This window comes from Ictidomys tridecemlineatus, chromosome 11 (assembly GCF_052094955.1).
Source record: "Ictidomys tridecemlineatus isolate mIctTri1 chromosome 11, mIctTri1.hap1, whole genome shotgun sequence".
Classification (NCBI taxonomy): domain Eukaryota; kingdom Metazoa; phylum Chordata; class Mammalia; order Rodentia; family Sciuridae; genus Ictidomys; species Ictidomys tridecemlineatus.
In genome coordinates, this window is record NC_135487.1 from 50797932 (window position 1) to 50813535 (window position 15604).

General features: G+C 42.3%; 1 long non-coding RNA gene across 1 annotated transcript; it reads right to left on the minus strand.

Moving 5' to 3' along the window:
- Nucleotides 1-315: 315 nt before the first annotated feature.
- LOC144368081 (uncharacterized) lies at nt 316-13759 on the minus strand. The gene is made up of 2 exons (XR_013427849.1): nt 13015-13759; nt 316-3656 (listed from the first exon to the last, which is right to left on the minus strand). It is a non-coding gene; the product is annotated as an uncharacterized LOC144368081 (long non-coding RNA).
- Nucleotides 13760-15604: the final 1845 nt, after the last annotated feature.

The window sequence follows — 15604 nt, forward strand, 5'->3', positions numbered from 1 at the left end:
CCAGTTTCACCAGAAAAGGCATAAGGCCATCGATACTGTGTAAGCTACTTCTCAGCCAGACCTTTTTCTTATTCTTATTTTTAGTTAGTACTTTCATGGTTATTGTATTTAGTTTACTTTATGTTTCACCAAATTTTAAAGCTACATTGTCAGAAACCCTGGAAATGTCTAAGATCTTACAGATTAGAGAAGTTTAAATGCATAAGAACATATGCATAAAATTACATTTTAATTGCTTACTTGAAAGAGCATTTACTGTCACACAAAAACCACTTAAGAGTAAAAAAATGAACGAAATTTTGTTGGACCCAAAAGTGTTATTAAATTTTTATTGTAAAAATACATAACATTAAATAATATATATAAAACATTAAATCTGTTTTTTACATGAACGATTCTGGGGCATTAAGCACATTCATTAAGCACATCCATCTCCAGAAATTTTTCAACATTCATCCCAAATAAATCTCTGTATTCATTAAGCACTAACTCTCAGTCCTCTTCTCCCTCCTGTCCCTGGCAAGTCATTCTATTTTCTGGCCCTATGAATATGAATATCCTAGGAACCTCTTCTGAGTAGAGTCATATGGTATTTGTCCTTTTGTCTGGCTCATTTTACTTAATATCTTCGTGGTTCATCTATGCTGTTGTGTGTATCAGAACTTTCTTTCTTTTTAAGGCTGGATGATATTCCAATGAATGTGTGCACCACATTTCATTTATCCATTCAATCAAGGGACACCTGGATTGCTATTTTCTTGACTACTGTGAAAAATGCTGCTATGAACGTGGGTATAAAAATATCCATTATATAATACCTCTTCCCTTTTGAGGGGGGGTATTATGGTGTTAACATCCACTCTTCCCAATCTCAAAGTGCCTAGACTAGAACACAATAAATACATCAATCAAACACAAACCAAAAAGGCAGTGGAATAACCCTATCAACTTTCTCTTGCATCACTTCTCACTCAGCATGATAAAAACCTGACATCTTAACACCTACCAACTGCCTTAGAGATGTGGAAGACCTCTAGGCCTAGGCAAGCTTGTGGACCAGAAATGGAAGCCGGCACAGCTCCGTTTGTAGAAGTATAGCAGCAATTCCAAACTACACACATACTCAGAGCTCTGCAACTTCCAAAAGATGTGGGTGTGGATGCTGAGGTCAAGGTTAAGCAAGTATAAAATCAGGTGAATTTTTATAAAACTAGTCACAGAGAAAACAGGAAGACCAGGGAAGGTGGTGAAATTCCCACTAAGGCCAACAACTGCACAACACATTAGTCCCTGAAGCACTTTTTCCACCTGCTAAAACACTAAAAATCAGGAGAGTTTTAAATTACTTGAGAATTCACCAGTCCCAGAATTCTCTTCCTAGTTCTTCCAGAACTTCTGTCATAAATTCCTTCTCTGTTTGAGAGAGAAAACTCTTAAGGAATTTTAGGAGCAGCAGTGTAATACACAACTGGGCAGTACTGTGTGTGTGTGTGTGTGTGTGTGTGTGTGTGTGTGTGTGTTGAGGGGAGTAATGGGAATTGAATACCCAGGCCTTGTGCACACTAGGCAAGCTACATTCCCCCACTTTTTTTTTTTTTAATTAAAGACAGGGTTTCCCTAAGTCAACCAGGCTGGCCTAGAACTTGTGATCCTCTCCTGTCTCAGCCTCCCAAGTACTTGGGATTACAGGTGGGTGCTAGACCCCTCTATTAATAAAAACATAGCTGAGTTTATGGCTTAAAGAAGTTTTGAAGTGGGCATGGTGATGCATGCCTATAATCCTAGTGACTGAGAAGCAGAAGCATGAAGATCACAAGTTCAAGTCCATCTTCAGCAACTTAGCAAGGCCCCATCTTGAAATATAAAGGGCTGGAGATGTGGCTCAGTGGTTAGGAACCCCTTGGTTAAAGCCCTGCTACCAAAAAAACGTTTTGAGAGGTTATGTGAAGGTACTGGGTGCTCCAATGTGCTCAGAGTGTTTGTACAACAGTTCAGAGCCAAGGAGTTATGGCTCAAGGGGTCACTACCAGGAAAGGCTGCTATTTGGGTGGAAAGGAGAGAGGTTAGAGAACTGTGAACCTAAAGAGGAACAGTGACCAGGATGGTGAAAACTAGAACAATGGACGACAGAGATTGCTCCCTACAGATCCCCTTTCTTCCTCAGACCATTCCAGTGGAGGACTTGATAATACAACTGCCAGTATGTGAGACACTGAAGAGGTGGTCTCGACTAGTGGGGAAAGGTCCACTGTATATTACAGTCACAAGTATGCCCTTGCCTTCCCTGGCTCTTGCGTCCAAGGTATAGGTAGGTACAAATAGGGCCTGTCCTCAGCAGGCTCTGCCTCAGTACTCAAGCTCAGTGCTCTGGGTTCTTTCACAGATCAGCCATCTACAGGGTGCTAAGACTCCTACTAGATAGACACAAGCCTAGAAGAGGCAATAGGTTCCTGCTCAGGCTTGAGCCTAAAATATGTTACATGAAATTACATGCAGTGGACTGTGATCCAACATAAAGTCATGTACTTTGATATGCATTCATTGGTATTTCATATGTAGAGTGCTTTTAGGAGTCTGTAGAAAGAGGGATCACTGGCAGAAGGAATGTGAGAATGGAGATTTTCTAACAACCCCACCCTCTACCTCCAGGAGTATTCTCTAGACTAGGATGCAGGTTAAAGATGCCTGCTTTGCTAAATTTCCTAGGCCTTTCTGCAAATATACGGACTTGGTATGTATAGTTTCATATCTCTGAAATCAACGTGTGTCAGGTATTGCAGTCGAGTAGTCCTTGTTCACCTGACGGAAATAAGATAATTTACATATTTATTTTTATTTAAAAAAATATTGCAATATTTTTTGAAAAAATATTGCAATATTGTCATTCAATGAATGTTTTCTCAATCAGAGGAGATTCTAAACATCTTGAAAGGAACATGACAGGCTGCCATCCATTCCTTAAACACAACGATGAATTTTACTCATACAGTAATTATCAATACAGTTCGACAAATAGAGCTTTCCTTCTGCCTAGGACAAATTTCATTTTGAACATTTAATAGTGAAGTGTCAGCCTATCCTAATCAGGTTACCCTTCACAATTATAAAATGGCACAAATTTCTCTGAATACCACTCGAGAAAATACTAATTCATATTTAGTATTTCCTAATATCAAAATCTCCTGAAGATTCAAAGGTTCCAAAAATCTTATATACACGTTTTGCTCAGCACCACAATATCTGTGCTGCATTACAAACTACCACGTCGTGGTTTTCCTTTCACATTATGAAACAAAGCAGAGAGATGGGGTAACCTTCTCTATGGCTTAGGAGAAACAAATGAAGGAATGGTGCATCCCACTCTTCTTTCACCATCTGTCTTTCTTCCTGAGCACGAGGAGGGTCCTCGGGTGGAAGGCAAGATGGCTGCCATCCTTCAGTTATCACAGTACTGTACCTTTAGAATGGACAGCATCAGCACTGTGATAACTGAGCCAGGGCAGCCTGTCAGTCACTGTACTGGTCAGCAGTGTTCTCTCTGGGCAGCTGCATTACTCCCTCAAAGACTCCCCACGAAGTGAAGGATTAAAAGATCTCCTTCTGGTTGAAGACGTGAGGCGGCAGAAGAAAAGGGTTGGAGTCCAGCAGTGGTGAGGCTGAAATATTAAAAGGCCCAGTTGAATTACATTAGAATGAGAGGTGAACATGTGATTTATACATATTAATGAGGATGAACGACCATGTGATTAGGCTTTCACAATGATAACACATCAAGTAAGCAGTAAGCTTCCCAGTGACATCTCCATGCGTGTACTCAGACTCCAGCTCCCTGACTTCAGTCATGCCATAAATATTTACCAAGGCACTATTATTTTCCAAGACCTCTTCAGGATGTTTAGGTAGATAAATGAAACATGGTTCTTGCTCCTAAACATGGCAATAATGCTTTATATTTTCCCAACACCCAATAAAACTTCTGTTTTCTCATTTGACTTTCACAAGAACCCTACAGGGTTAACAATGAATTATTCATTAACTCATCCAAAAAGGATTATGGAAATAGCTAAGATATCATTACCGCCCTTTTCACAGATACAAAAATGACTAAGAAAGGTTAGGTGACTTACCTGAGATCATATCACTAAAATTATGGCAAACCATAGTAGGCCCAAATCCATGGTCAAAGATGGAACTCTTTGCTTTTGTCTCTCATCCACCCCTAGCTCTCCTATTCAACCAACAGGATGTTCAGTTTATACCAGTTATTCAAACATAAGGATTTCTGAAAACGTCTACTTTCTGCTTATGAGTATTAGTTTCTCATTAACTCAGGTCATGAAGCAGGAACTAGTGCAGTTTTATGATTTAAGAAGAAATTCAAGCCTGGCATGTGAAGCATGCCTGTTAATCCCAGCAGACAGGGAGGCTGAGGCAGGAGGACTGCCGGCTCAAAGCCAGCCTCAGCAAGGCTATAAGCAACCTAGTGAGATCCTGTCTCAAAAAAAAAAAAAAAAAGAAAAGCAAGATCCTACTTTCATAGCTAGGAACATACACAAGTTGATGACATTGGTAGATAAGTATTTAGCACACCTGTAGGGTGTTTTCACTATAGTTTATGCAATTATTACAGTTATAGGGGTACAAGAATAAGTGGACAGCCTTTGGAATGCCTTTTTTCCCCTTATTTAAAAAATTTCTATATATATTTTTTTTTTAGTTGTTGATGGACCTTTATTTTATTCACTTATTTTATACAGGGTGCTGAGATTCAAACCCAGTGTCTCACACATGCTAGACAAATGTTTTACCACTGAGATAAAACACCAGGCCCTGGAATGCCTTTTTAAAAAATTAACATACATGCCGGGCACAGTGGTGCATGCCTATAATCCCAATGATTCAGGAGGCTGAGGCAGGAGGACCACAAGTTCAAAGCCAGTCTCAGTAATGGCAAGGCGCTAAGCAACTCAGTGAGACCCTGTCTCTAAAAAAAGCTACAAAATAGTGCTGGGAATGTAGCTCAGTGGTTGAGTGCCCCTGAGTTCAATCCCTGGTACCCCGCCCTCCCAAATCAACATACTGTCTTTGAAATTATCTGTACCTTTGACTTATACCCTGAAATCATTTCAATGATGATTCTTACTTTTGATAAAAGGTACAAAAAGACTCTGAAATTGGAATCCAAGAGTCAGAATATCAACTTATTAAAACCATGATTCACTCAGGGTTTTTCCACGTCAGTCATAAGGTCTCAAGTTATTTCAGTATGAGTGGAACTTGACAGATATTTGAAAAATAATTATGTTTTCAATTAGACATTTGCTCAATTTCAAAGACTCATTATATGCAAATTAGATATTAGCACTGTACTTCAAATAAGTCAGATAGATGAATCAGTTCTTTAGTTCAGCAGAAGTCAGAAAAGAGTACAGTCAATCTAGTTCAACTATTAACTGTATGTACTATGAAATTGACCTTATCTTCACAAAAGTAATATCGAATAAAACAATCCACCTCCACACAAATGAAAAACAATATTCTCTAAAGTGCAAAAATATCTAAATGTTAAGGAGGTCATCATCTAGGTCGCAGCCAACTGATGTAATGCAGAGTTGAAACACAAGAGGGCAATGAAGATTTAAAAAAACACCACGACAGGCTAGATCTCACAACCTAAGTAAGGTTCCTGGAAATCGCTGCGTACTTTCACCCAAATTATAAACATCTGTTAGGTGAACCAAGACACTGCAACTGTTAGAATAAAATTTTAGTTTTTGATTCATCAAGAAGGATAAAAAGATTACCACCTAACGTTTCCTGACCATAAATTCTGTCGGCTTTATAAAAGACACAGTACCCACTTACCCTGAAATACTGGATGCTGGAGAAGTATGGAAACAAATACCCTTGAGATACTTACTAGCTGTGAGACAGCGGTTTGCTGAGATTGAGTATTAGTGCAAGTGGATTTCTAAATACGAAAGACAAAAGGCGAACTTAACATGTAATAAGCTGAAAAGCTGAAATTCGCTCCATTAAGCCATTGCCCTAAATCACACAACTACTGAACATTTTTGGTAAAATAAAATATATTTCCTTTTTTAAACTATTTTTTCCTCTCATTTTTTTCCTACCTAAATTGGTGAAAAAAAAAAAAAAAAGGCTAAGCATTGATAATGATAAGAAGCAAACTGTCATTATTCTGTTAATACTTAAATTTACATTCCCTTAGACTAATTCAAAAGCAACTTCAGAGGAATAAAAATATATTTTCCAAATATTTTTAAATAATAATAAATGCTTCAAAAGTGTAGTTTTGTTTCTTCTGAGACATTACTCTTTGTAAATGTACATTTTTGAAAAACAAAACATACCAGAAACATTTCTTTTTCTATATACTTTTTTAATAAGATTTTTTTTTTCATTAAAAACAAGTTGCCATAGGTACTCAGGCTATAGGAAGAAAGCACCCTGTAAAGTAAGGGGAGGAGAAAGCAGTGATGCCAAATACTTTCCTCCAAAGAACAAACTGATTTTAAATGCAGCTCTTCTAAGAAAAATGATAAAATAGAGCTATTTCCTCATGATGCATGCCCCAAATACTAGCTTGAAAAGCAAGTACTTCTGTACTGTTGATATACCAAAGAACTTTGGTGGAATACAAATGTATATTCAAAACACACATGATGTTCTTATTATCTACAAACTGAAAATGAAACATATGATTCTAAACCTTTAAACATCAATTATATATTCAATAATTAGAAATACTGTGAAACAAGTTGCTGGAATGTCAAAGTATTTTAAAACTATAGCTGTTTAAATCTACTGTTCTTTTAACTAAAGGGAGATTTTTTTCCCCCTATTTGAAAATCATAACCCAATTTAATGACAAATCATAATTGTACAAATGTGACCACACTGTGATGCTGTAAAAATGTACTGTAAGCAAAAAATGCTCAAATGTTAACTTCTCAGTCAGGTAAGGTGGTGCACGCCTGTAATCTCAGCAGTTCAGGAGACTGCGGCAGGAGGATTGCACATTTGAGACCAGCTTCAGAAATTTAGTGAGGCACTAAACAACTCAGGAGACACTGTCTCAAAATAAAATATAAAAGGCCTGGGAACCCGGCTCAGGAGTTAAGAGATGGAATCCTGGATTCCATCTCCCAGTTATACAAAACAAAATCAAAACAAAGGTCAACCTCTGCTTTGTCAGAAGTATACAGCATGTACACCTGCATTTTACTGCAAACTTTGCTATATAATAGTTTTTTAAATTTGTGCCAAAGATTTGTGGGAAACCTAGAATGAAGAGGTTACAGATTTTTTTTTTTTTTTTTTGAGACAGGGTCTAAGTTGCTTAGCTTTGCTAAATTGCTGAGGTTTGCTTTGCACTTTCGATCCTCCTGCCTTAGCTTCCCTAGCCACTGGGATTACAGGCCACCATGCCTGGCTCAGATTGTTTTCTAGTTTAAGGAGAATGAAATTGTTAAAGTAGCAAGGAAAAGTCAAGGATCACTGCCCTGTGCAAATTCACGTCCAATCTTCAAGAGGAGCATTAACTAGGAGTAATTACAGAATGGTGTCACTGTTTTACCTGCTTCATACATTGGCCTCTAAACAGTCTCAGGCTATAAACCTTAGCAGCCATGTGGACAAAAACACTGTTGCAGTAACACATAGAGAGAAATGACCTTTCTTCGCTTATGCTGACTGGGATTTTAGTCCAGAAAGGATCCAGGGGACTAAAAATTTACAAATAAATGAACTAGTTCATATATTCTATTTTATGGACCTTTTCCAAAACTTCATACATGAAATTCAGCATAAGTGTTTTTTAATCTGTCTACTCCATGTTTATTTAGCCTTCTGATGTTGCTCTAGTATGCACTCTCCCCACCTCCCAGACTTTGGATTTTACGGTTTGCTCACGAGTCAGTTTCATTCTGAGTTCACCTCTGTATTGTACCCTTTTAGAATAACTGGTCAAAAATACACCAGTTAACCTCAAAACAGTCTCGATTAATCGTGCCTAAAAAACTATGATGTCCTCATTACCACTGCACTGCCATTTAAAAATGCTGGATCTTAGGTTTTCAGATTCCCTTATTGGATAGCTAAAGGGGACAATACTAAAGACTTGCCACTGACCTCCAATTCTAGAGCTGCAGGCCATTCCAGAAACACAATTACACTCCACTTTTCTGCAGAATCCACCATTCTCACAGCTTCTACTCCTCCAAGTGTAAAATAAACACATTTATACTTGTAACACACCACAGGGCACTGCGCATACCAAGTGCTGTGCTGTACACTTCGACACTGTTTATGTCTTGCTTCCTGAAGTCAACAGCCCTCTTCCTAAAGTCAGAACCTGTTTTCTTCATGTCCCTTCAAACACTCTCAGACATTTGCACAAAGTACAAGCTCAACAAATATTTGACTAATTGATTAGCCTCTTCATTTTTTTTCAGGAACCCTCTAAATCAGATTATCAACAAAAGCATGTTTAATTCCAGTCTGTACGATCTTACAAGGTACTTGACCATTTGTCATCTATAAAATGAGGGGATAGTAGCAAAAGGCCTCTAAATCCCCTCCAGTGCATTACTGAATCTCATTAGACAAAACAAAACCCCAAAGACAGTACTATTGCCATTCATGTCTTTTTTGGAGGAAAGTAGCCAGCTACACTGTGAGCCTAATTACTACTGGTAGAGCCCTGATGTGGGGGGCAGAAAGTAACTGAAGGAAAGGAAAAAATTAAATAGAAAGTAAATGAAGGTAATGAATGAGTAGCATCATTAAAACCCCTACAGGTGTCACAACTGTTTTCTGATGTATTATGTTATGTCCAGAAGCCTTTTACAAAAGCAGCTATGGCCAGGTATATGGGTACTCAAAATTTCCTACTGACACCCCTGCTAGCCCCTCAAGGTTAGCAGATTCTAGAGAACCTTCAAATTTTTTATTTCCCTCCCTTAGTAGGATACAGCTCCTAAATAGAAATCTACCAAGCAGTCACCAGGAGGTCTCATACAGAAATACTTTTAATTCTCTTGAAATTCCCAAATCTTTACATGGAATATAGCAGTAGAAAGTAGGTGGCTGACAAATATGAAGTAATATTTCACACAATCACCTCTTTTGAAATTAAACCATGGACAAAAAGGAATAATACTATAGACCAGAGTTGTCCAAAAGAAGTATAACGTAACACACTGTATACACATATTGAAATATCACATTGTATGTTCAAGTGCTATGTGTTGAATAAAAATATATATTTTTTAAAAAACATAATATAAGCTACATATGTAATTTTAAGTTTTCTGGCAGCCACTTTTAAAAAGGCTAAAAAAAAATCAGTGGGTGAAATTAACTTTATTTAAATTTAACTTTATATATCCAAAACATTATCTAAACATGTAATCAATATAAAAATTATTAATGAGCTATTTACTTTTTTGTCGTTGTTGTTACTAAGTCTTTGAAATCTGGAGTGTATTTTATTTTTACAGCCCAATTCCCAATTCCAATGCTAAATTTTCAAGAAGTAGTTAATCTGTGTTTATATTTCTTAATATTTAGTTTAATTGGATATACATATGCCCAATATATCTTCAAACATATTTAAGTATTCCGATAACTGACTTAGTGTGAATTTTGAAAATTAAATAAAACTAAGAACTCAGCTCATCTTAGCCATTTCAGGAGGCTGACTGATGCACATGTGGCTAGCAGCTACCCTATTAATGCAGGTAAAGGCAATCCTGTCTCTAGTACCTTGATTCTTTTAAACCTCAATCAGAACAAAAGATGTTGCTCATCAACCAGCAAGTCCTTCTACAGTATCTACCAGGCACTCAACTTATGTCAAGTGCTTTCTGCCCCACTTCCAATCCTTTAAGTCGTCAGTACTTCAGTGACTGATCATTTACTAAGCAGTCTTCCCTAGACAATTTTGGGAAGGGCTGCTTAGTAAAGAGAGAAAGGCTCATTTCGATTTAAGGGCATAAAAAGAGACACTGAGATTCAAAGACTCTACAAGGCAAAGGTAGAAAATCCCAACACTGTTACTCCTTTGTCTGGGATGTTTGTCACCCTGCAAAAGTTACTTTGCGGTCATTGTTTATAATGAGCCTCTCAACTTACATAGAGCAGCTGTCACTGAGCCTCAGAATCTCTGCCTTCTTCAAGTGCCCCCTCCTAACTTCCCCCAACCACCTTTGTAGCTATACACACCATAGAGCACATTCCAGGAGCCCCTCTTTAACTAATTCTGAAAAGTGCTTATTCTTGTTGACATACTGAAACATATGAATAATTCAATAAATAAATCTCAAACCAAACTATTAATCATTCATTGCTCTGGGTACCTGAATCTATCTTGAGAAAAGCTTTCTGAAATACCTGGAAAGTATCTTCCCTCTCTTCCCCCCCAAGGAACCAATTACAAACATCACAGCTTTCTCTACCTTCTCACTCCCCCTGTCAAAGTTCACTGTGTTCCTCCTGCAGCTGATTTAAAAAGTTGATCTTTTAAAGGAGCTGGATTCCTAAGGTAGTTCTATTTTGGGCCTTCTTCCTGTTCTGAAGCTAAAGTTGGAAGGGCTTAGGTGGTGATGTCATGGAAGGGAGACTGTTAGCTGTTACAGAAGGGTCTTCCCTGGCAATGCAGGGGACACTCTGGGGCATCTTTCTCCCCTCCTTCCCTGTGGAGTTCCAGCTATTCATTAGCCAAGAAGAAAACAAGTTCAAATAAGCGTCCAAACATTTACTTATTTTACATGCTGAATATGTCACAAATGAAAGGAGAAAAATGTCTCCTTCTAGAGAATAAGGGTGACCATCTCTTTCTCTATCCATCTTCTTCCTCCAATAATCTATGAAGGACCAGGGGCAAGAAGGGTGGTAGAATAACACAGTTATAACAGAATAACACGTTGGTAAGAATAACACAGGGATTATATATCTAGGAGGCTTGAAGAGGGAAATACTGTTATGATATTCCAGACAGAAACCCTTAAGTCCCTTCTCTTCCCTTGTTTCCTCCTCCCTTTGGAATGGTTAGACTTGGGGCTGGGTGTGCCGTCTGCTTGGGAGGCGTGTTTGGCTCTGGAAAACCAAAAGGGGCCAGGGTGCCGCCCAGGGGAAAAAAAAAAGCCAGAAGACAGGCTGCTTAGGCCTGCTTCTGAGCTAAGTTTAGGAGAAGGGTAGAGGGGACTGCAAGATGTGAGCAGATTTCGATTGGAAGACTCACTGGGGAATAAAACACAGCACACTGGGCCCAAGGGGACCACCTCTCCCTTTCACAACCTAAGCCCAGCCGTTGGTTGCCAATGGTAGGGTACAGGGGTGAAGGAAGAGAAAAATCCCGACACAACTGTGGACCACAACTTGCCAGGAGGTTGAAGACAGATGTGCTGAACGCAATCAGCAGGTGAAAGGTGCGCTTTCTGCCAATTCTAGGGTGTTGGGGTTCTAGCTAAGAGACCTGGAGCTACAGGGGATTCCCTGGTTTCTCAGCTCACCTCTTCTCCAAAGCGGATAGAAGCATAGGTGTGGTTATTCTCCAGTAAGGTGGCAGCTGGCGTGCGGGCTGCGGAGTGAGGGAAAGGATTCCGCAGGGAAGGCGGTGGGGTCAGCTACGGCCAGGAGCTGGGGTATCCTCCAAGTCTCCTCCCCCTTCTTGAAAACCGACCTGGACCAGCATAAATTACAGCCACACACCCCCCTCCCCAATAATGTTTCTAATAAAAGAAACAGTCTCTCACACTAACATAAAAAACTAGAGCTCTGATTGATGGAAATAAACAGGTGAGCCCAGAGAGAAGCGGGAAAAGACCAGGAATGGGAGAAAGAAGGGGGGAGGCGTTCCCGAACGTGCGGAGAAAACGAGGCTTCCCCGATCTCCCTCCACACTCCCTTCCTTCTGGCTTAAGAGAATCTGCGTGGCAGGGCACAAGCTAAAAATGCCACTCTGACAGACACTCCCGCCCCACACACCCGCTCCCATTCTCCCGCCTACCCCAGGGTCCAGCGTCCCGGCCTCGTGGTAGCGCTTGGTCCCCTAGGCACACTCGCCGCGCCGGGCTCGCCCTCACCCCGGACCGCCGCCGCCGCGGGGACTCCGGTCTTCCTCTCTCCTCCCTCCCTCCTCCTCCTCCTCCGCCTCCTCCTCGCAGACTCCTCCCGCCGGATCCTTCATGTAAACAACATCCAGGCTCTATTTACAGTCGCCGCCGGACGGCGAGGAACCCACGCCAGCACCCTGGAAGAAGGCGGGGGTGGGGGAAAAGCGAGTGCGCAACATTTACACACACCCCGCCCCGCCCCTCCGTGCCGCTCCCCCTCCAGGGGCCCGGAGCCGGGCGCCGGGGGGCTCCCCGAGCCCTCCTCCAAACTGCGCTGTCCCCAGCCCGGCGCGGGCCCCGGGGAAACCGCGGAAATGCCCATGGGCGAGGCCCCCACCTTAGGAAAAATAACACACCCTAACAACAACAAACCCAGCCCAGCAACACCTCCGAGTCGAGTCCGTCCGGGAATGCAGAGCCCAGGGCGGCCCCGGGCCGCCGCCCCCGCGCCCAGCTGCCTACCCCGAGGTGGCGAACTGCGTGCGGTCCCCGGAGGCGGCACAAGGCAGGCGCCCAGCGCTGGGCAGTGGCGCGCCCTCGGCCCCGGTCGCCGCCCGGCCCGCCCCCTGTCCCCCGCGCGGCGCCGAGGGAGCCGGGCCCGGTGTCTGCGTGTGCGAGTGCGCGCGCGCCGCGGCCAGCCTGGCCGGAACGGCTCTTTTTCGCCCCCGCGCCTTCCCGCGGCCCCGGGCCGGCTGGGGCGCGCCGCGAGCCCCGGCCCAGAGCGCAGCGGCCCGCGCTCCACCGCGGCGCACGGCGCGCACACGGACGACAACACGGGTGCTCGGAGTCCCGCGCGGTCGCCCGCCTCCCGCGGCCGCCGGGCCCCACGCGAGCCCCGCCACCCCCGAGCCCGGCCGGTCGGCCCCACACCCACCTGCGCCCCCGGGGGGTCCCGGGCCCCCCCTTCCTTTGTTCTTCCCGCTATTTGCATGAGGATTATCTAATGACGCAGCAAGGCTCGCCACAACGTGACCGTCGCCATTTTTCTGTTTTTATTCTATCTCTGCCATGTGATAGATGGGGGGGGGGTTGGAAATGGGAGAGAGACAGGATTAAAAAAAAAAAAACTTCCGGGTCTCATGACCGGGAAGGGAGAAAAACAAAAGGGAGACGAGACACAACTCTAAGGGAAGGATGTGTGTGTACGTGTGTGTGTGTGTATGCGCGTGTGTGTGTGTGTGTGTGTTGGCGCGCGTGCGCGCCCGCCTTTCCCTCCTCTGCTGTGAGAAGGGAGGCTCCGCCAGCGGACCCGGAGCATCCTTCCACCCTAGAGAGCCCGGCGATTCCGGTGGGCTCAGATCGTAGCCTCTAGTTGTGGCGGTCGCCTATCCTGGCTCCACCAGCGTCTCAAAAGCTCGGGGAAGCTGTCAGTTTGGCTCCTTCTCCGGCTGCCTTCACTTAGCTGTCCGCCCCAGCCTCGCGCTCTAGCTCCCGGCGTCTGGCGGGTTATACTCTAGAGAAGTCTCGCCGTTACCTTGCGAGGGAAAAATGATAGTTTAAAGGTCACCGTATTTCTTAAGTTTTAAAACAGTTTGTCTCGACTCTTGTTTATGACAGCCGCGTGGCAATACCAGGCAGAATCTAGTTCAAATCTTTTCCTTTCTATTCCCTTTTCTCTTTCTTCCCCAAAGCGGGACACACCCTAGTGTGGTGTTCTCTCGGGTTTTGTTTTGTGGGGTTGGACCACTCATTGTGGGTGGATTTATTTAGAAAGAAAATTTAAATAAATAATTGTTCTGGGTCAGGGTGGATTGTTACAGAAGACAGTTGCATAGAGCAAGGTGGATTCGTGTTACAATGATCTTATTCACATTCAGAGGGCATGATAGACATTTCTTTCCCAACCAAATTCCTGGTTGCAGAAAAAAATTTTTTTTTAAATATTCAAGAATGCTGCCACCGTTTTCCAGTGAGAAATAGAATTTGGTGCGTTTATATACTACAGTATTTCCTTCGGGCACTTTCACTTTTGTTTCTCTTTTGAGTTTCTGGCTTTTTTTTGGGGGGGGTGTCTCTATTTTATAATTTAGAACAGAAATGTACGTTAGAGTTGCATAGGGTTCCTCACTTTACTGGTAAAGAAAGGAGGACCCTTAGTAAAGACTTGAGTTGCTCTAGGTCACACATTTAATTAAAAGCCAGGTTTGCATTGAGCTCTACTCACCTGATGTTTCTTTCGTTGGGGGGGGGGGGCAGAAAACAGGAATGGGGTTGGGAGTTTCTTAGCAATGTAAGACAATGATTCTGCTTTGTAGCTTTCATATGCTGGAAGTTAAAAGATGGAGAACTCAGGACTGCTATGAAACTGATCCTTCTTCACAACCTCTTTTCTTGTGTTGTGTTTGGTTGAAATGTGTGTGATAATTCAGATTTAGCTTCACCTGTCCCTGGGAGGGTGTGTGGTTTCTCAGGCAACATTGCTACATGATTGTTGTGAATGATTTTTATTAGACTCATAGAGTTGACCTCTTTCCCTTTTGTGCCACTTTGTCCTTTTAATATTTATTTCACGGTGCCTTTCACACTCTAGCACACAGAACAGTTGATGTATCTCCCTACTACTCCCGCGGAATCTTTGAGGACCAGCCAGGGCCATGCCCTGATCATCTTGTAACTCCCATATTTAGCATGATGCCTGGCAATGAATGAGCAAAAAAAAAAAAAAGGTCTGGAGAGAACCTTTCCACAATTCCATCCTGACCAGTTCTAGGAAATTCCCTGCACATTTCTGGTGAAGGTGGAATACTTGATGTTTCTTGATTCTTCCACCTTTGCAGATCATTTTTGGCAGGCTTATTAAATGACAGAGCCAGGCAAAACATATTTTGCTCTCTCATTTTTTTTTAACCAACTTCCTTTTTCTTTCTCCTCTTTTTACTATATTTGGGTTTTCTTTTTAAATTCTTTCTAATTCTAATTCATATAAATAAATTAGTTTTGCCAATTTTTGCCCTTTGGGGATTGGTTTTGTTTTCATAGACTGGAAGTTTGGTTAAGTTTAAACTGTGATTTAACCCTTTTTAGCCTGGAAGCAAATAATCACAGGCAACATCTTTCTCTTTGGGGCAGGAGGAGTGAGGGCTGGTGATTGAACTCCAGCCTCCTGCATAATAGGTAAATGCTATACCACTACCTGGGCTTTGTGGTGCACACCTTTAACCCCAGTGGCTTGGAAGACTGAGGCAAAAGAATTGGGAGTTCAAAGCCAGCTTCAGCAGTTGAGCAAGCCCCTAACCAACTTATTGAGACCCTGTCTCAAAATAAAGAAGGACTGGGGATGTGGTTAAGTGGTTGAGTGCCCCTGGGTTTAATCCCTGGTACCAAAAAAAAAAAAAAAAAAAAAAAACAAAAACAAAAAACTCTACCACTGAGCTGTACCCCTAAACCCAGAGAGGCTCTGATTCTTCCTGGGATCAAATAAACTAGCTGTCCAGACTGGCAGTTAAGCAGGCTAAACAGGACTG